Raw genomic sequence first — 20,702 nt, 5'->3', positions numbered from 1 at the left:
ATCGTGTGGCGATGCCTGCAGCCTGGCCAGGCATGTCTAACGCAGCAGGATAAAAGGTTTTGGGTACAGCTGCAGGCAAGTGGATGCATTACTTCAGCTACCCTAATCTCAGCGTCGGACCGAATAGTCACGCGGCCTGGGAGTTGGGGGTGGGGGCTGTAGGTATAGGCGCTAACACACAAATACAAAACACAGATAGGCGCAATAATGCAGAGGTGCCCTGCCACGGCCTGGCTGGCTTTTGAGGATGGGTATATGTGTGTCCTTGGGTCGTGGGCAATTCAGAAAAGATTCTGGTGAAGGGGATGGGTTAAGAGCCGAGCCGGGGGTCCGCTGTCACCTGCCGTGGGCAACTTCACAATAGACTGCAGTCTTCTAATTCTCTCGGTTGTTGGTGTGAGAAGCAGTACCACCAGGTCCACAGATGCTCCTGGGGTAAGAAGTGCATGCTTGTCCACGGTGTCTACTTGGCTGATGGTGAATGTGTACAGAAACACCTGCATGGGGCCTCCTGGGATGTGGCTAGTGGTGGTGAAAAGTAAGGGGTCGCTTTTTGCTCCTGTGGTTGGCGCAGCCCGACACCCCAAAGGTCAACACTTCGAGGAAGGCACCAATGCCCCATACACTGTAGTCTATTGTTACTGTACAGTGTGCCTGTGTCTGAGTTACCCTGAGATGGACAAGAGATGACAACCGACACCCCGTTGGTCTACTGTGGTCTTTGTGCCATCAGCCTTCGTGTATCTGGTTCCGCTGCAAAGAGGATAGGCGTGCTGTGTGTCATGGAGCGTGTAAGCCTGTGCCCATGGCCAGTGTCACACAGGATCTGTGATAGGTAACCTCTGTCACGAGAATATAGGAGGCGAATGTGTTTTCATATGGTCACGATATGGAAAGATGAACCGTACCCTGCTGTTTGTACATGTCCGTTAGCTCTGTCTCTGTGTCTCTCCAATGCCCGTCCTGACTGTCTCAGTACATCTTGTTAATGGCGTTTGCACATATTGTGTTCCTATCGGTGTCTCCAGGTGTACTGAACTGTGCAGGTTTCTGTTATCAGCAAGAATGAAGGCTCACGTTTGGGAGCTGTGCCTCGAAGGAGACTACCCTGGTGCGCTGAATGAGTGAGTAACGTGTGTCTGCCACTGTCACAGGTCTCTGTGTGCTCTTTATATGTTATGTATTTGAGCTGTGTGTTGTCTGTTGCCGGTTTCTGTGCTCACCTCTGTGCTCCTGGTTTTATGTATGTTTGACTATGTATTTGTATACCCAGCGTCGGAATGTGTCATGTTTGTGTGCGTCTATGTGCTTATCTTATGTTTGTGTGCCTGTGTGTTTGTGAATCAGTCTATGGTGTCTCTTTGTATAACGTCTGACTGCATTTTCTCCATGTGTAAGTGTTGTCTATGTGCCTGTGTACATTGTGTATATGCGTATGATGGTGATGTCTGTGTATATACTTTGTGTAGATATGCTCCGTGGATACCTTGTTTGTGTATTCATCGGTCTGCATGTTTTGTTGTGGTGTGTATGTATGCTTCTTTTATGTCTTTGTATCCATTTGCATGTGTTATGTTTGCTCTTTGCTTGCCTTTGTTTGTTCCTATGTGTCTTCTGTATGCATGACTTGCTTCTGGCCTAAGGATAGTCTATGTTATATGCCTCTGTATATATCTTGAGTTTGTGTCTCGGTATGCATGCCTTATGTCTCTGTGCCTGCGTGTATTTCATGGTTTTGTATACATGGCCTATGTGTGTGCCTCTGCACTCATGTCTTGTTTGTGTGTCAATTGCATATCTTAAATCTGTGCATCCATATGCACCTTTAATGCACACAAGCCTGTTTCCACTGTGCTTGCATGCATGTTTTAGGTCAGTGTATTTGGATACCTGTCTTGATTTTTTGCCTGTATGCGTGTCTGTATGTATATCTTTTTGTTTGTTTTATGTATTCTTCATTTGCGTTTGTATGCTTAAATACTTTCCTTATGCCTTTCTTATTTGTGCCTCTCTATGCATGTTGGGTTTGTTAGACTTGTTATGCATGTCAGGTTTGTTTTACTTGTTCATATCCTATTTGTGTATCTTTATGCATGTGCTGTGTCTGTGTATAGATATTCGTACCTTATGTCCTTGTGTCTGTATGCACATTGTAGATCTGTGTGTCTATATGCACATCTTGTTTGGGTCGCTATGATTGTCTAATGCCTGCGTGGCTTGCTGCATGTCTTGTTTGCCTGTTGCAGCATCTCCTGTTTATGAGGTGGTATATATATCTTGTTTCTTTGTCCATGTACATGCTTTTTGTCTGAGTGTCAATTTTCATGTCTTCTTTATGTGTATGTATATATGTCACACCTCCATGTAACTTATGCATTTCTTCTTTGTGTCGGTTTGAATATCTGGGTTGTGTTTTTTATGGCTGCATTGTTTGTGTGCTTATGATCATCGTATGCATGCGTGTCTTTATGGATATCTTGTTTTTATGCATGTCTGTGTTTGTGATCATCGTATGCATGCGTGTCTTTATGGATATCTTGTTTTTATGCCTGTCTGTGTGTGTGTATGCTTCCCGTTTATGTGTCTGTGTATACGCCTGGTTGTGTCTTTGCTCAAGTGACATATTTTTATCCGATACGCATGCCTTGTTGGTGTTGTGCATTGTGTTTCTGTGTCCGTTTGCACAGTTTGCCTGTGTGCCAGATTGATACAGACCCTATAAAAAGATAGCTGTCCTCATGGTTCATAAGTGTGCCCACGCATGGGGACTGTGAGACTTCTCAAGGGATTTCAGAGCACTTTCTATCTACCGTAGTGTTTGTGCTTTGGGTGCGTCTGTAAATATCAGTCCCACTCCACACCTTGTAAACTCACATCTCTTCTGCGAGTGAAGGCCAGGGCTTGACGGACATTGTTCTTACATCTCCGAAGGACCCCTTCCTTAAATGGCTTCCGGGTGGGACAGCAGATGGCACTGGGGATGTTGTTTCCATAAGGTGCTTCTTTTACAATGATTTGTGCTCGTGACATCACATGTACGAACAGTTAGTTTAAAGTAGACACACTTTTAGGCAACGCATAAGTACTCAATTGAGCTACTGTGTGTGGGAGGATGGCAGGCCGAGTAGGCCCTGTCGGTACTCAAACACATGAGTTGGTGGTTAGGGATAGGCCTCCTTTTCACGTGCTCTGCCCTTTATCTATTCAATTTAATTAAGCAGATGCGCCATACTGCACAGTTCGCCAGTCTTACTACTGCGGACACATTGACCTCAACATCTATTACTGGTAATTTACCAAAGCGAAGTGGAAAGAGAGAACATTTTATCCTTCATACATGGCAAATGTTGCTAAGGGGAATCACATCCCCCCCTCCCCATACTCCTACTAAGCTAACATCCACCTTACTTCGGAGCCCTTGAGGAGGAGTGCATTGTGGGATCGATACAGAATTGGGAGAAAGAAGGGCTGTGTAAAGGATGTTCCAATGAAAATCAGTGTTCAACAGCAAGTGGAGGCAGGAAAAAGGCAATAGGGTACATATGAACCCTCTATTCAGGGAGCCCATTAGGATCCTGCACAATTCAGTGGCGTCTCTAGAAGTCATTAGGTCTTGCCTAGCTTTGCAGCGCAGGCGCTACCCACTTTGCGAGGCATGCAGTATACACTATAGTGTGGAAGCTTTCTGGAAGCTCCGCCCACTCCCCGTCCATCTGTGTGATTGACTTACATCCTAAATGCTGCCTTATTGTTGGTTTTAGGCTTGTTAGTTCCTCTTCCTGATGACCATGTTGTCATTTGGATCCTTCCCTGGCTATTATCCCCTTTACTCCAACACTATTTTCTGCCCTGTGTCCCTGCCCCCTCCCGCAGTCTGTGACTTCTCGACCCCCCCCTTACCACCTTATAGCTTGCTTAATCTCCACAACGGCCCCTCGCGGTGGGATGCCTGACTTTCACCTTGTGGATACCCTGCTATCTCACAGGGGAATACCAGGAAGGGTTCCCTAAGCAAGCGCCGGGAAACCCACTGCGGGTAGCTGTGCGCTATATAAGCTCAACTACATTTACATTTACATTTACATTTACATTTACCCCTCTTTGTGCCTTAGGCAATAGGCGTCCCGTAAATACAAGTCGTATTGCATTGCAAATGCTTGTTTGTCATGGGATTTGCTGGGTGAATTTGCACTCTTTTCTTGGCTCTAGAGCTGCTGACGGCTATCTTATGCATGTGCAGTGAACGCCTCTCCTCCCACAGCCAGCCTGGCCCCTTTTATGTTATATTTTCTCCCAAGCCGCATCCTCCTGTGTTGGGCGCTGGGTCTCACTTGTTTGTATTATATTGAACTTTGGCTATGTTTCATGCGCGACAGTTTTCAGTGGCAGTTACCGAAATTAGACTGTCAGCTTTAAGACTAAACAGAGTCAACAGACAACTGCTAACAAATACTTAAAAGCCCGAACAGCGTCACCGCTACAAGATGGCTACCACTTACGAGTGCACAGAGGAGGAACTTGAGCCAACAGTCCCTTTTCTATCTTTTATGCTTCGATCGTGAGGCGATGCCTGCAGCCTGGCCAGGCACAGACCCATTGGGCATGTTATGTTATGTTAATAGTGGTCTTATAAAGCGCTCGGCTACTCTGGCAGAGTGTCTCGGCGCTATACAGACCTGCAGATGCTGAGCCAAAAAAACAGGCGAACTACTGTCGGACCGAACAGTCACGTGGCCTGGCAGCATGTAAATGGTTTGCGGTTTTTAAAACAAATACACTAGTAGAATGTGCCGTCGCCTGTAGGCAAACTTCCTTCCGTGGGGACGTCCATGTAAAAGTTGCTGTCAGTGCTTACAACTTTTCCAGTGTACTGTATGCGCCTTTAAAAACTACCACAGAGTAGTGTGTGAGAAAAAAAAACGCAAACCGCAAATCATATGTAAACTCCCTCAAAGATTCCCACATGGGACAGTTGATAATCAAATGTATTATTAACCACTTAACCGCGGTGGCAATTCTGCCGGGGTGCAGAGGTTTAGCGGAGTGGGCGGGGCCGTACCGGCCAACGGACGTGTGCAGCACTACGAAGGTAGTGCGCGCGACGACTGTTGGCCGACAGAAGCACGCAAGGGTTTAAATGTTGTTTGTATTCTTATTCATTGTTAATATCAGTAGCGTCATTTGGAATTACTAGTAGTAATGATAAAGTAACATCATCATTACCACCAGCCCAGTTGAACTACCAAAGGGTTGAGTACGTATATTTGCTCTTATAGCGCCCGGGATAATCAGCCTTGAAACACCACGCTGGAAGTAGATGCCAAACCTGTCAGTGCGTTCTCCTGCTTCCTAGAGGTCCCCGCTTCAGGCGGGAGAAGGGAATCAGATATTGTGCAGCCACTGTTAGCCATCCACGGTCCACTGAGAGAGGTCAGGGTATGTAAACACGTCGTGCTGCCCTGGGCCAGAGAATTTAGGAAGGGGATTTTTACTGAGGGGAAGAAAACACAGAGGGATGCCTATGTTTACGGTCAGTGCTACAGCATGCTCTCTGCCCTGTACGAATATCAGGATGTATTGTGATAGGACATTGTTTTTGCAAGGCAAGTATTTAGGAGTGGGGTAAATCCAGCCACAGTTCACGCCTGCGGACCTTTCAGATGAATCATCCTCTCAGTCCAAAGAAATTGTCTTCCACTAGCACCCGTAGACACTAATATTTTTTTTAAATCTTATATTTTCAGTGACATGACCACCAAAGGGCCTGATTTTATATTAAAAACAGAGCTTTGGACTGTATCATTTCCAGGTCAAAGGCAGTATTTCTCTCCATGTGTTCCTGTACTGGTGTGTCACACAGTTTGTTCCTTACTTTCCTTCCATGTTCAAGACAGTAGATGTTTCAGCACCCAGGCTAATGTGCTGCATAGCTAAACACATATAAGGTCCCAAAGGTGAGATCGATTGCATTGCAAATGCTTGTTTGATTAACATTGCCCCTATAAGGTGCCTTTACTTATATAGAGCAGCCTCTCCCTCTCTTTGTTGAAGAGAAGAGCCCCGGTGTGGCAGAGGTATGAAGAGCCTGCCGGCTCGAAATTTCCTCGTGTGAAATAACTTCCAAAGCTTTTTTGCCTTCAACTGGTGAGCCCTCACTAGACACACAATCAGCAACTGCAGCATATACACTGCTTGCTGCTTTACTTTATTGCCTCTCTAACCCAGCCAGTCCCAAGTATCATGCATCAGGTGTGATACTAACGCATTTCAGTGTGGTGCTCCGCACCACCGCACTGAAATACACAAGTCACAGATAATAGAGCACCCTCAGCCATAAAGCCTGAGCTCTAGTATTCATGCACCATTAAGACTGAAATTAAACTGGAGAGGCAGCGCTCTTTCTGCGCTACTCCCGGCATGCTTGGGGCTGGCTCAGAGTCTGTGGCCCTAGCTGTTAGTACTGTGACACAATGTAACAATATTGTCCTGACACTGTGCCATGCGTGTTTATTATATCCTTGAGGACATGACTCACACTTATCACAAAGCCAGGACGTCCTGACGCTGCCGCACGCTGTGCGCGCGCAGTTCAACAGAATAAAGATACAGTCAGACTGCGCCTGCACCTTATGTGCCTTTGACAGGAAATTACCTAAAAATGGAGATCCCGCATTTCGACCGGGTCACATGACGACCGCCACTAGTGAACTACATGGACGTCAAGAGTCACAGGTCTGTCCTCCTGCTCAGCCCATCTGCAGTGCAAGCGGGTGACATAAGTTTCGGCTGTGCTTTGACGTTCAGGGACTGAGTGCGTTTCCGGAGCAGCTCCTCCTACCTCGCTGTTCGAACCAGCCGCAGTCTAGTGCAGGTGACCTGCAGTGATGGGTGCTTTGAAGGTACAGCCTGCCACTAGCTGTTCACCGCCGTAGCCACCCCCGCCAATAATTACTCGATGATAATTTGTTAATAATGCGGAAATATGAAATCCCGCCCGCCCTCGATCTGAGGCCCACCAGCGCAGGTTGAGACTCAGTATGAGTCACACTATCGTTACTACAGTTAGTAAGTGAAGCTAGTGCAGCAAATATAGGCCGCATCAGTGTAATTGCACATACGAACGGGAGGGACTCAACGTCACCAGTGACTCCAGCCCTCTGGGCTGCGGCGCCGCCTCACCAGCTACTGTGAGGAGGAGTCTGTATGCTCCATTACAAGTGCGTGCGGGTAAAGTGTATTTATCCTAATTAAACATTGTTTGTGCCACAAATTATGTGATAATTGATTATAGGACTAGTAAGGCTGTCCAACTTACTGTTTTATTTTTGTGTCTTTTTGACTGTGAGTGGGCCTCTCCTGCCCTTCCATTTCAAGTGATTTGCAGAAGTTCTGAGATCTTCTTAGTGTTTCTTGTTACTTAATTGGGTGTAATTTCTAATGTTTATATGTTTCCCTGGTCTTCATTGCTTAATTCTTCTTGTGTCACTCATAGTTGTTGTAATGTCACTCATAATGACACTGAAATTATGAAAATGTCACAAACAGCGATTTTACACCTTGGCAGCTATGCTAACCCCACCCAAGCTTATAAGAACCTGCCGAGAAGGATTAAGTCCTCCCTCCCGGCTTCACATAACATACACAAAGCTTCCTTTACAGATGCCGCCGCTTCTCCCATTGTGCTAACGCGCTTACTGCTACTGTTTTTGCTTCAATAAAACACCTCAGGAACTCCGTCACAAGAAGTGGTGCCTGCCTCGCTCCCGGCACCAGTTAACTGCGCATTTCGAATATTCACGCACAGCGCCCTTGCACCGGTAGCCAACCAATCAGGACAACCTACCTGTCCTGGACTGTGCTACCGCCCGAAACTGCACGAGGGTGGACATTCTTTGAATGTCACCCCCAGAGCCCTCATTCCAAAGGCCCGGAAGTGCTGTTCAGTTCCCACCAATTGATCTGATGTCACGGGCCTCCTATTGGCATCCCGCTCATGCGCAGTATATGAGAACGCCATTTTCGACATAGTTGGCATTCTACATGATCTTCAAAGCCATCTTGAGTGCAACTGTGCATACAGTGCCGTTGGTCTGTGCATATCTTCACGATAATCACCGGATTTAAACAGCTATGCGAACAGCAGTGATGTGCATACACCTGTACTGTAAGTTGTCAGCTGTGCGTTCACCATGGTGTGTCACACCTTACGAATAGTTACTGGTAGTCAACATCTTATGTACGTTTGTAGCGAGCATTCACCACTGCATACGCACACCTTAGGATTAGTTGCTGGAAGTCAACATCTTATGTAAGTTTGTAGCGAGCATTCACCATGTGATACACAAACCTTAGGAGTAGTTACTGGAAGTCAAGAACTTATGTAAGTTTGTAGCGAGCATTCACCACGCGATACACAAACTTTAGGAGTAGTTGCTGAAAGTCAACATCTTCTGTAAGTTTGTAGAGAGCATTCACCACGCGATACACAAACCTTAGGAGTAGTTGCTGGAAGTCAATATCTTATGTAAGTTTTTAGCGAGCATTCACCACGTGATACACAAACCTTAGGAGTAGTTGCTGGAAGTCAACATCTTATGTAAGTTTGTAGCGAGCATTCACCACGTGATACACAAACCTTAGGAGTAGTTGCTGGAAGTCAACATCCTATGTAAGTTTGTAGCGAGCATTCACAACGTGAAACAAAAACCTTAGGATTAGTTGCTGGAAGTCAACATTTTATGTAAGTTTGTAGCGAGCATTCACCACATGATACGCACACCTTAGGATTAGTTGCTGGAAGACAACATCTTATGTAAGTTTGTAGCGAGCATTCACCACATGATACGCACACCTTAGGATTAGTTGCTGGAAGACAACATCTTATGTAAGTTTGTTGCGAGCATTCACCACGTGATACACAAACCTTAGTATTAGTTGCTGGAAGGCAACATCTTATGTAAGTTAGTAGTGAGCATTCACAACGGTGACACACACACCTTAGGAGTAGTTGCTGGAAGTCAACATCTTATGTAAGTTTGTATTGAGCACCCACCACGTAATACACAAACCTTTTTCCATGTACTAAAGACATGCTTTATTCATCAGTGATGAACACACCTTGCATTTCAAACTACAGACGCGCATTTTAAAGGCCATCTTTATTTCTTTATTTATTAAGTCTTTATTTCACCAACAACTCTTCTGTATTTACTGCTTTTGTGCACAATTGTCTAATTCCATTTCATAAATAAACATATAAATCAGTTAATTTCTTATTACTTATCGAAACCCACCACCTCCAATTTTTTAATAGACCAAAATCAACCTTCCCTGAAATGGGAAAATGGTTAGGACATTTTGTTCAGAAATGAATGAAAATGACTCATTCTAACTCACTTTCCTTTTTTGAATGACATTATAGTTTGTGATTATGCAGGTGTTTATCAGTGTTTATTTGTTAACACTGATGAGGGCTGTTTCCATTTCCATGGGGTTTCATCAGGTAGGTATTTAACGTTTTAACTTAAAACAGGACAGCATATGGTTGACCTGGCCCTCTTTGCAGAGATACTCCCAAACCTTTTGCCTTTACCCTCCACTTTTTTGCTAAATTTGTTTATGTTGGCCTTAGGACTCTATGTACTTTAACACTGCTAACCAATTCAAAAGTGGACATGCTCTCTCCCTTAAACATAGTTTAATTGATTTTCACCCGATGGTAATATTTAATTTACATATGAGTCCCTTATAGTATGGTATACCATAGACCCAGGGCCTGTGAATCAATTCATTACTTGTGGGCCTGCATCACGTTTTGTGTCCTCTACTTAAGCACTGAAGTAGCTCCTTAAAACATGGCCTGGGCCAGCTATTGCAGCATGAATCCAGTTTTAAACTGAAAATTCGACTTGGCAAGCTAACCACCTTGTCAAGCTTTAAACTCCACATTTATTACATAAATGTTATCCCTAAGACAGCCCCTAGGTAGCCCATAGGGCAGATTGCATTGTAACAAGAAGGTTGGACATGTACTTTAAAGTTTTACATGTCCTAGTATTGAAAAACTCCTACATTTCTTTTTCACTACTGGAAGGCCTGTCTATCCCACAGGATAATATTGGGTTGTCCTATTAAATGTGCTAATTTTTGATTGAGGATTGATGAGCATTTCATGTTTAGTATCTGAAATGGAAATGAAAATTTCTCTTTAATGGTAAAGCCTGATTCTACATTACAATTTTGAAAATTACATTTTTAGAACGTTGGTATTTTCCTGTTCTTAGCCATTTTGTGCCTACAACTTCTCCCGGGTTACATGACCGGGTGTAATGACAGTTAGAGTTTGTGAATTCCTCTCAGACAGTCCCACAATAGAGGGATTAGGTGTGCCTGAATGGGCCATTTGCTGACAGGATGGACCTGGGCACAGCCTATTTTGCAAATGAATAGATTATACTCTGCCTCCACACAAAGGGCTTATAACCTCCACATTGTCAATGCAGTCAGCTCTGAGCTAAGGGAGTGAGGAAATTCCAAGCACTTCACAGAAGAAACCTTTAGAAACTTCTCCCACCTCAAAGAAGGCACTTGGAATACAAATACAACCCACTCTTGAGTTCACTTTCTGAACATTTGGAAGGATTCTCAGAGGAATGCCTGCTTCTGTGACCTGCTGTTCACTCTGCAAGACTGACTTGCTGTACCCGGAAACCCAGGACTACCAGAGTGACTCCAAGGGCTAGTTTTCTCGCTTCCTGTTCATAGTCACAGTGACATAAAAGGTTCCCACCATCATGAACCCGGACCTTGACTCAGCCTGAGTGAGTTTGAATTCCAAGTGGTGTCCCACCAGTCCTGGACACTTGACTGTGGTACTAAAGGTGCCCAAATAGCCAAAATTCCAAACTGAGGACATAAACATTTTGGTTAAAAACTCTTTGATAAATTAGGGAAGACAGGGACCAACCAGTTCGTCAATCTGCCCCAGGTGCATCGCCGGTCTGCCTGACTTCGCGGCTGCTTCCGCAATGCTCTTCTCTGCTGCAGAAAATCTTGTTCAGTGGTTCTTTGCCAAAGGGGTATCCAAGCACCTGGATCTGTCCTCAGCTATAGACATCTGCCGAGTCCCACTGAATATTTTCAACTTTCAAAAAAGAGACTAAGCCTGAATGTAGAAATCTCCACCTTGGCTTTGACAAGAAGACTCCTTGATGACAATTTCGCTCTACTCTACTACGCCTGCAGCCTTGCCTCACTGAACTTTACCTTATAAGAACAATTTTCTTAAACTGTCTTCTAAGTTCAAAGATAAGCACTGAACAGGCCCAATCCACTTCTTTTATCTGATCCACGCTCTATCGCAGTCGGCTTCGACACTGCCTTGCACGAAAAAATGTGCACTGTTGGTTATTTGACCTTTAGGGCACTAGTTTTACTAAGAACTAAAAATTCATAACTGTGGCTCTAATAATTGAATTTTGGTGGCATTTTTCTTGTGTTGTGTTTTCGCTTTGTTACTTTTTGTTTGAGGCATAAATATTATACACTCTCCCTCTAAGTTAAGCCTGACAGATTTTTGTGCCAAGGGTTGATCACAGGTTAATTTAGTGACTTTTTGTGGTCCACCCTGCCAGTGATTGTAGCTGTTGCAAGACCAGGGATCACACCCCAATCAAGCAGCAACCCAATTTCTCACAGCATACTCATGGGTCAGTCTCAATCTTCAAAGAAATACAGGGTTTGAGAATAATTGCCTGCTCAGTTTTTCTGTGCTATGGATTGAAAAGTGTAGGAACTGGGGTCACCAGTTCCCCGGAGGTTGCCTGGCACGAGCAGGTAGGTACCCGAAAGCTCAGGTGTTAAGTGACCACACAGCGTACACATCCACTGAGACAGGGAACGCACACAATGACTAAGACCACACCAGTAAATTTGATTCAAATCAATACATTTTATCTAGATCAGGGTCATGTTGGGTGATTCATTTAGAGCAATCAAAAATCACAGTAGCAATAACTCATTAAGATATCTCAACAGGGGAATGAAGGGAGCGGTTCAGGAATCAATGCATCACCTTGTAATAAACATTTCATTAAAGGATTAGCATTTCATTACTTCACAATAAACATTTCATTGCGTCAGAAATCAGCATGTCATTTAACCCGAGTAAAACATTTTTATTTAGCAGGAATAACGTCTCCTCAGGTAAAGCATTTACCCAGCATTTCCTTGGGCAGGAATAAACATTTCATCCAGAATAAACATTTCCTCAGGCTAGAATAATCATGGTATTAGGCAGGGATAAACCTCTCATATCACCAGGTCATTATGCAGGCTTAGTCAGCAGGGGGACCCATTGCCTTCAAACTGGCCACTTCCATAGGAATCACCATCAGGCCCACTGGGGGCTAGCCTAAACGTGGGCCTAAGCTGGAGCAAATGTGGCCAATGGGGCCTATGAGCCCGGATACTCAATTTCTGCCTTGGGGCTCTGACCCAGTTCAAAACACAGGGGCCAACTGGGCCCAACAACAGGCTTCCCCAGGGAGGGGCGAACTCAGGGCCTTCTCTGGCCTTCCGCCCTCCTCCCCGGGAGTTAACTTTGTCTCTTTGGCCACTCGGGCCTTTGCGGCGAACCCAGCAGGCCTTGGGGGAAGAGTGGGCCCTCCTGGTAGGCCTCGCGCGGCCTCCCAATTAATTTCTGGCCCTCCGGAGGCCTGTGCTGGGAGGTGGGAGCTCTCGGGCTCCTCGGGAGCCCTTGTGGTGCTGTCCGGAGAGGGGAGGACTCTCTCTCCTCCCCGAGTCCTCTGGTCTGTTCCGTGCGGCAGGGTGACCGGTCCCGGGCCTCTCGATGACTCCTCAGGCCCCAGGACGAGTCAGGCAGGGACGCGGAGGGGTAAAGCTGCTTTGGCCCATCACGGGCCTGGTCTGAACGGATGGCGGGCCCCCGAGCCAATCCATGGCTCGCTTTCCAGGGGCTCGGCAGCGCTGACCAATTGGTACGTGGCGGGGGCGGAGTTCGTGACACACCCCGTCACGTGACGAGATATCCCGGCTTCAAGCTTCGCGGCCTAGTGCGGCCTGACAGGAATTCGCGGCGGCCCTCTCCTGGCTCCGAGTGCCGCCGGGGCGATGCGGGCGGCAGCGGGGGCCTCAACAGCACAGCGCCTGGCCGCGACGAGGATGGCGAGCCCTCCAAAGGCTGCCAGGCCGCGGCGGTGATGGACAGCAACGAGGGGAGAACCGACACACTCCCAGGCACAGCGCTATGCAGCGACCACTTTTAGTCGACCGGGGCAGTGGCGGTGAGTTGCACAGGGCTCTTCCCAGGCAGCACTTCATGGGGGCACACAGCGCACTTGAAGGCCAGTTGGTGCTTGGCAATTATAGCGCTAGGAAGGCCACAGCACCCCTGACAGTCCAGCGCTTGAGGGGCGATACACACCACTAAGACAGTTCTGGAGGTCGCGCTGTTGTGGAGAAGTGTGGCTCACTGGTTAGAGGAGGCAGACCTGGAAGCAGAGGTCAGCCCGGGACCAGGGTTCAATTCCCGGCTCGGCGGGGTCTTGAGTCCTAAAATGTCCATGGACTCGACAATTTTCGCTCCGGTGCCTACTCGATTCACGGGTTCACACTCTGCGACTCTGGGCAATAGCTTGCTTAATCTCCACAACGGCCCCACGCGGCGGGATGCCTGGGTTTCACCTTGCGGATACCCTGCCGGGGTTATCTCACAGGGGAATACCAGGATGGGTTCCCTAAGCAAGCGCTTAGAAACCGCTCGGTGATTTGCGCTATATAAATTCCTGTACATTTACATTTAGTGCCACAACAAAAGAGCGTTTGAGGGGCAGTTAGGTAGGTTAGGTCACACGACCGTGGCAGCTCATCAAAGGGGACCCAGGTGGAGTCAGGGAGTGCAGGGGTGACACAGCGCCAATACCTGGTTGATCCCCAGTACTCCTGTTAGGTTTCTTCTTGGCGCTTGGTGGTTCTGGCGTCCTTTGGTTGAAGTAAATTCTTGGTTTCTTGAAATAAGGGGGTTGAGTTGCAGGCTGATATCAGGTTTCCTCAGCAGGTGGTCCCTGGGTTCCCCTCCCGCCGGGCCAGATCAGTGGGCTAGTTCAGTGTACCTCACACAGCTTGGTGGCCAGCGCCTAAACCCTGTCACCCCCAGTGGTATAGGTTCCTGACTAGGCCCTACCGCCTAAGTCTCCTGCCTAGGGTCCCCCAGGTCAGTGATGCCCCAACTGACTAAAAACTTTCCCTCCTTTCTTTATATAAGCCTAGGTCAGGTGACCACCCTCTAAGGCTGGAAAAATAGGCTCAGCCCATATTCTAGAAGGTTCCAGGAGCGTCCCTCCTCTAACTGTGGGCAGGCAAGGCAGGCTGGAATGGCTACAATGTTTAGGGGTTCCAGCAAGCTCCTGGCAACTAGAGTGCGCCTAAAAAGACCACGCTGCAGTAGCAGAGGTCAGTGGCAGCCTTGTTGGGGTAAGAGAGCACCTGCACCTGAGCATTGGTTAGCAACGGGAAGGTGCCCGAAGACCTAAGGCCAACAAAAAAAAAAAGGTGGGAAAAATGAGGCAAGGGCAAAAAAAAATAGGAAAAGACCACCCTAGGGCCGACAGGTCTAACAAAATGGTTTTAGACTTTCCTGCTTGTGCCAAGTGTGGGAGCATAAACTACAAAAGCAAGCTGAACAACCAGTTTCAGAAAAGGGGACTGGCACTGACATCTGACCGCACAGAAAAATACCCATCTGTGAATACAGAGGGGCAGCGCTTTCCATCTTACACCTCGCGTGTTGTTACAAGAATTAAAAGAGCCTGCGATGGATTTCCAATGTGGAGCGGTGGCATTCGCTTCACTTTAAAAGTTGGTTTTGCAGTTCACGGCGGGCCGGCAGGGCCCTGTGCTACCCGGCACATCACATCTGTGCTAAAAGAGGTTCCCAGGAATTAGGGGAATACACGCAAATCAATGACCATACTGAGATGGACATAACAGGCTCTCATCTGGCAGGCATTTAACGCAATATTACAAAGATGTCTTTTACATGCTGTTGAACCCTCTCATATTGATGGTGTCACCCTCTTTTCCTCTAACTCTTACCACTCTTAATTGATTACGTAAAGCACGCGTTTCATTTATCTTTCACCGAGGCCTCTGTACATCCTAAAATGGGCTCTTGGTGCAAAAAAAAGAAATCTGGTGGAAATAAGGGTGATTACTTGGTAAATATCTATTTCACAACATTTAGTCTGTGCGCACGTAAAAAGTAAACACGTTAAACACATGATAAAACAGACTCTAATGTCTACGGAGTGAAAAATAATGTATTCCTCGTTAACAATTCTAATTTATTTCGATAGTCATCAAAACTAAATATCGAAGGGGCGCTATATTATTGCAAGTAGCATAAATTATAGAAAACATAACTGAATGCGTTTCTCCTTGTCAGTTAGTTTCCTCCCTGCCACTGTTCCCCAGTGGGCTGTGATTCTGTTGTTAAGTTTAGAGGTCTTGGGGCACAGGGCTTTGTACATGTGTGCTACTTGGTGTCCTATTATGTTTAGGCTTGTGGCATATTGCAGTATTGAGGGTGTGTGCTCAGTTATGTTTGCTTTGGTGATTGCTACCCTTATCTTTAGGAAGTTATAAAGCTCTGCGCTTTCAAACTTGTGTTGTTCCTTGAGTGATTAGAGAAAACGACTCCTGCTGGAACTGTAACAAGCAGAAGGGGGACCTGGCACACCTCCTCTTTCACTGCATCAAGGTCAGGGAATTTTGGGACTCGGTTAACACACTGATAAACGATGTCACAGGGGCCACACTAGCACTTGATTTCCACCATCTAGCACTGGGGTACACCGATCCATCCATAAGATCCGAAACGGACAGAGACCTGATTGACCTCCTGCTCACAGTGCGGTCAAGACGGTTTTAACCAACTGGAAAGACACAGCGAAAGCCACCTTCAAAGCCTGGTTTAACTGGGTCATTTTCCTGCGGGGGGCTGACAACATAACAACCAACAATCTACCGAACGCAGGGAAGAAAAGCGAAATGTGGCTCTCGCTGGACAACTACCTGTCCTCACACAAGCCACCTTGAACGCCAGAGAGACAACCGGGAAATAAGCCCCAAGCAAGATGAGACACCACTGAATAGACTACTAAGATCGCCTACTTTGTTAACTAGCCGAGCCTCTCTACTCTCTACTCTCTCTACTCTCTTTCTCTAGACCTCTCTCTCTACGCCAACGGGGGAACGGAAAGACAATTGGACAATTCAGCAAGGGGGAAGGGGGAATGCCAAGAGAAACTGAAGAAGAAGTGAGAATAAAGTGGACAAACGGCTGCAAATCACTACCTAAACCCCCCTCCCCCTCCCCTGGGGCCCCTTTCCCTTGTCCTCAGTTATCTCCCATGTATATCCTGTATATCCTCTGCACCATGTAAATATAATTTTCAATAAAAATCTACTGAAATAAAAAAAAAACATAACTGAATGCTTCTGATGCCCGGATCTGGGAAGTGGATCCCTGGAGGCACTTTGAGCGGTTTGGAGGGGTGCAGAGATTTACAAAAATGCGTTTGAGTTTCTAACTGAAACGAGAAAGCTGTCCTCAACGTTGATAAACAAACAGAAGACCAAATCCCATTGTAAATAACACAAATGTGTGGCTGCTACGTTCGTTGTTGTTGTTTTTTGTTTGATTTATATATCTATCTTCCAATATTTAAGAGAAACGCTAAATACTGACCGCATTCTTAACTAAAAAGGCACATGATTGATGACCTTGATAATCGTTAACTAAAGATTCATGGTGCTTATTTTGTTAATACATCAATTACTGTACACATAAACGTTATAACGTAAAATAATATACATTACAGTATTCCGGCAGACAAGTTGCCGTGGCAGCATGGGTCCTGCCAATGCCCACAAGCACCCCCCCAGACTGTACAGGGGTGCAACCAGCATTAGGAAAAGGTCCAAACACTTTTGTTAACATTTTTCAAATATTTTACCTTGCTCTGCAATTGCAGCCAAGAAAGCCAGCTGCATTCCCGTCATTCTGCATAATTTATTTGCAATGTCACAGTAAATGCATTTCAGTGATAGACGTTCCTCACAACAACAAAAAACACTCGGCCAGATGTGAACTAATGGAAACTGAAGAAATCTTATCAGTGGCAAAGGCCGGGCCCTCCACAAAACTCGCTGCTTGCTGCATGTATCCTTTGGCCGTGCACAACTGACAGATTCTGCTTCCAGCCAACCTCCCAGTCCGAAATTGACCATGCAGATTGCAATAATTACCAATTCTAGGAGCTCTACTTCTGCGCAGATGTGTCAAATGGCGCCAAACATATTGGCATATTAAAGCTTTTTGCACCCCTCCCCCTTTATTCATTGTATTCACTTTCGTATTCAAACTGGAATCCCTGATCTGTCCATAACCTGACATGGCAACAGAAAATGAGACCTGTAAATTCCTGTCACCCGTTGTGCAGATTTGACCAAGGGTGCCAAAGTAGTTAGCAGAATATTTTTTTTGTTCCCGCTCTTTAACCATGCCCCACTTTACGTGCCCCGGTCTGCGCTGTATTCCTCCTGTGACTTGGTTCTGTATTACTGCACCCCTGAAAATATGCCGTGTTGTAAAGGTTCTTGGGGACCAATGCAAACAGGAAGACATGCCTCAGGTACTCTGGTTAGCTAGTAAATGTTTGTCATATTTAGTGTGCTGTGGGCATATCTTACCCGTGGGCCCCAGTGCCATTGTACATGCTGCACTGATCATACCTACGCCCATGAATTCGACACAACTTTAAATGTGACAGGCCCTCTGCTACCATGAACGGCATCTGCCAAAAAGTTGTGCCTTTTGCAAGGTACAGATGTTGGGCATAGCGAGCGCTGCAGGCCGGCGATAAGATGTCGGTGTTAAAATATAGGGCTAGATGGCTGAAAGAGTTGTATCAGCCTAAAAGCAGTGTGATAATGTGCCTATTAGTGTCAAAGCTTCCATGTTAAAGAACAGTAGATGTTTCAGCACCCAGGATAATGTGAAGCGTGGCTAAATACTTATAAGGTCCCAAAGGATCATATTCAATCTCTCCACATTTTGAGGTGAGAGACTGGTCCTTTTTACTGTAACAATTACACAACTGTACTGAACACATGCTCAGCAGACGCATGGTGACAGGACAAGCCAGATACTTTAGTGCCAGTCTGCTGAGCTCTGGCCATTGCTGCATCTTCCCATACCAGTAGATCAATGGAATTTGATCTATCAGACCTCTTATGGATCATCCTGTCAATGGTCTTTTGTGCTGCAACGTGTTCAACCTGTTTTGCCATTGTGTCTGCACTGGACTTGAGCCCTGCCAATTGAAACCAATAAAATGCAGAGGTTGGGTCCAGTCTTTCTGTTGCTGTTGTTGCCAGAGTTTTGATTAATTGTATTGTTGGCTGATGTGAGACAAGACTGCCCTTTCTGGAAGTTGAAGGCGGCACCGCAGAACTGCAGGGTGGGCCTCGAAGTTCCAGTCCTTCTTCTTCCAAGTCTCTGGCTTACTCTAAAATCCACCTACTGTATTTTAAAACATCCCTTTCAGAAAAGGGAATGAAAGAGGGCAGAATTAGTTTACACCATTAATCAAGTAGTGTGGCATGGATGTACTCTTTGGACACAATGATGTCATGTTGCAACCTTGCAATGCAAGCCAAGTAAAGGATTAAGTATGGGCGGATTTAGCGAATCTGGCGTACGCGAACTGCGTATATACGGATTCTCAATCCGCAAAATCTGCGAACTCTCGCGAATTTGCGGATTTTTGTGATTTTTGTGTTCGCAAGGGTTTGCGAGGATTTGTGTACCAGTTCGCAATTGCGAACTTACTTGTCGGCTCGCAACGGCCGCGACTATGTTGTTTCTACGTCTGGTTTATCATCACAGGTTCACAGCACCCTCTGTTTCACCACTGCCACCCTCTGGTACACCCATGCCACCCTCTGGTACATCCTCACTGCCACCCTCTGGTTGGTTTATCACTGTAGATTATGGGGATGAAAAAAAGCAAGCACACCTGCCCTGCTTCAACTGCCATGAATTAATTTGGGGTTGATTAATGTGTCAGTGATTTTGAAACTTCCAGTCTGGCTGGCACCTGCTTCCTTCCTTATCTGTAATTTGCTTTCTGTTGCAGTGCAATTTTTTTTTCGCAGGACCTTTATGGCCTACTTGTAGCTATTCTATGAGCCTGCTGTTTGGGTCAGAGCAGGGTCATAGAATAGTTGCAAATAGGCAACTGAACTCTGGAGGGGCCCCTCAGGAAGCACTAGAGTGAATGGTTACTAATGTTAAGATTGAACTTTTGCACCTGCTGATTGCTTTCAGTTTTGCAAAAATCGTTTTTCTGCAATTTCGCGCGATTTGCGGGGCGCGAATCTGTGCGAGATCGATTTCGGAAGCCGCGAATTCATGCGAATACACGATTTGTTTTTTTTGCGGCGTGTATGTTCGCGTGATTTTTTGCGTGTTCGCAAGGCGCTTGTAGCGCTACGTTTGCGAAGTTACCCTAGCGGTCGTACATCGGCGCGGCCATCTTGTTTGCGTGACGTAATTCCGTTTCCGGCCGCTACGTGTAATCTCGCAAAGTGTGCGGCTCGCTAGTACAATTTTGCGCGTGATCGTGAGGAAAATCTTGCGCGAACTTAGCCACGCGGTCGTGAACGGGCGCGGCCATCTTCTTTCTCATTCATTGCTATGGTTCTGGGCATGCTCTCTGTATCCTTTCTTAATCTCTGCCATCCTTTGCTTTTTTGAAGTTTTTTTTAATCTATTTTACTTATCATCTATCCCTCTATTTTTCTAGCTCTATATTTTTGTGTTTTCTGCTACTTTTTGTTAATTTTGAACTACTTTTTTAAACGCTTTTCTTTTCTTCTTCCCTGTTCTATTTCTTCTTTCTTATTTTGCTTCCTTTCTGCCCAGACCATGGCAAAGGGAGCCGTCCGGGCGTTTGAGGGGGGAGACAGTGATAGCTCGGGAGATTTTTAGTGCGGAGGAGGTGGCCGCACTAATATTTCACGTCCAGTGCCGCCTCCCCAAGACCATCATGGGAGGCGGCAAGATCGCAACCGGCTAAGGCATCCGGGAGCGCCGGAAGCGGTGGGAGAAGGTGTGCCGGGCCATGTTTAAACTCTCTGAAGTCCGGCGCACCTATAACCAGGCCACCCACCGCTGGACGGATGTCATGGACCGGGAACGCGACTTGCTGGACGTGCTTGGCGTAGAGATCCCCGGGCTTGGTGAGTAGTAGTAGCTATTTCTAGCTATTTCATCACTACTCTGTTTTATCCGGCTCTGTTATTTGCAAATGTTTGTTTTTTACCAAGAGCAATAATGCTGCCGATTACATTGTAGGTAAATTATATTTCAAAATCTCCTATGCATTTCAGGTGCACTGCTCTCCTTCTCAGTAGCCTTGCTACTATGCTTATTTGTTTTGTATTTTGTGTTCATTTCATTGGCCTGAGAAATTATGTATGAGCGTAGTGTAAAGAACTGCGTTATGCTAGACACTAAGGGTCATATTTTCAATTACCGGCGCATCCCTGCAAAGTAGCAGGGATGCGCCAGTAATTGTGCGCCATGCCACCACCACCCATGGGCACAAAACGTCACA

Source organism: Lissotriton helveticus, chromosome 7, assembly GCF_964261635.1.
Source record: "Lissotriton helveticus chromosome 7, aLisHel1.1, whole genome shotgun sequence".
Lineage (NCBI taxonomy): Eukaryota > Metazoa > Chordata > Amphibia > Caudata > Salamandridae > Lissotriton > Lissotriton helveticus.
Note: the sequence above shows the minus strand (reverse complement) of the source record.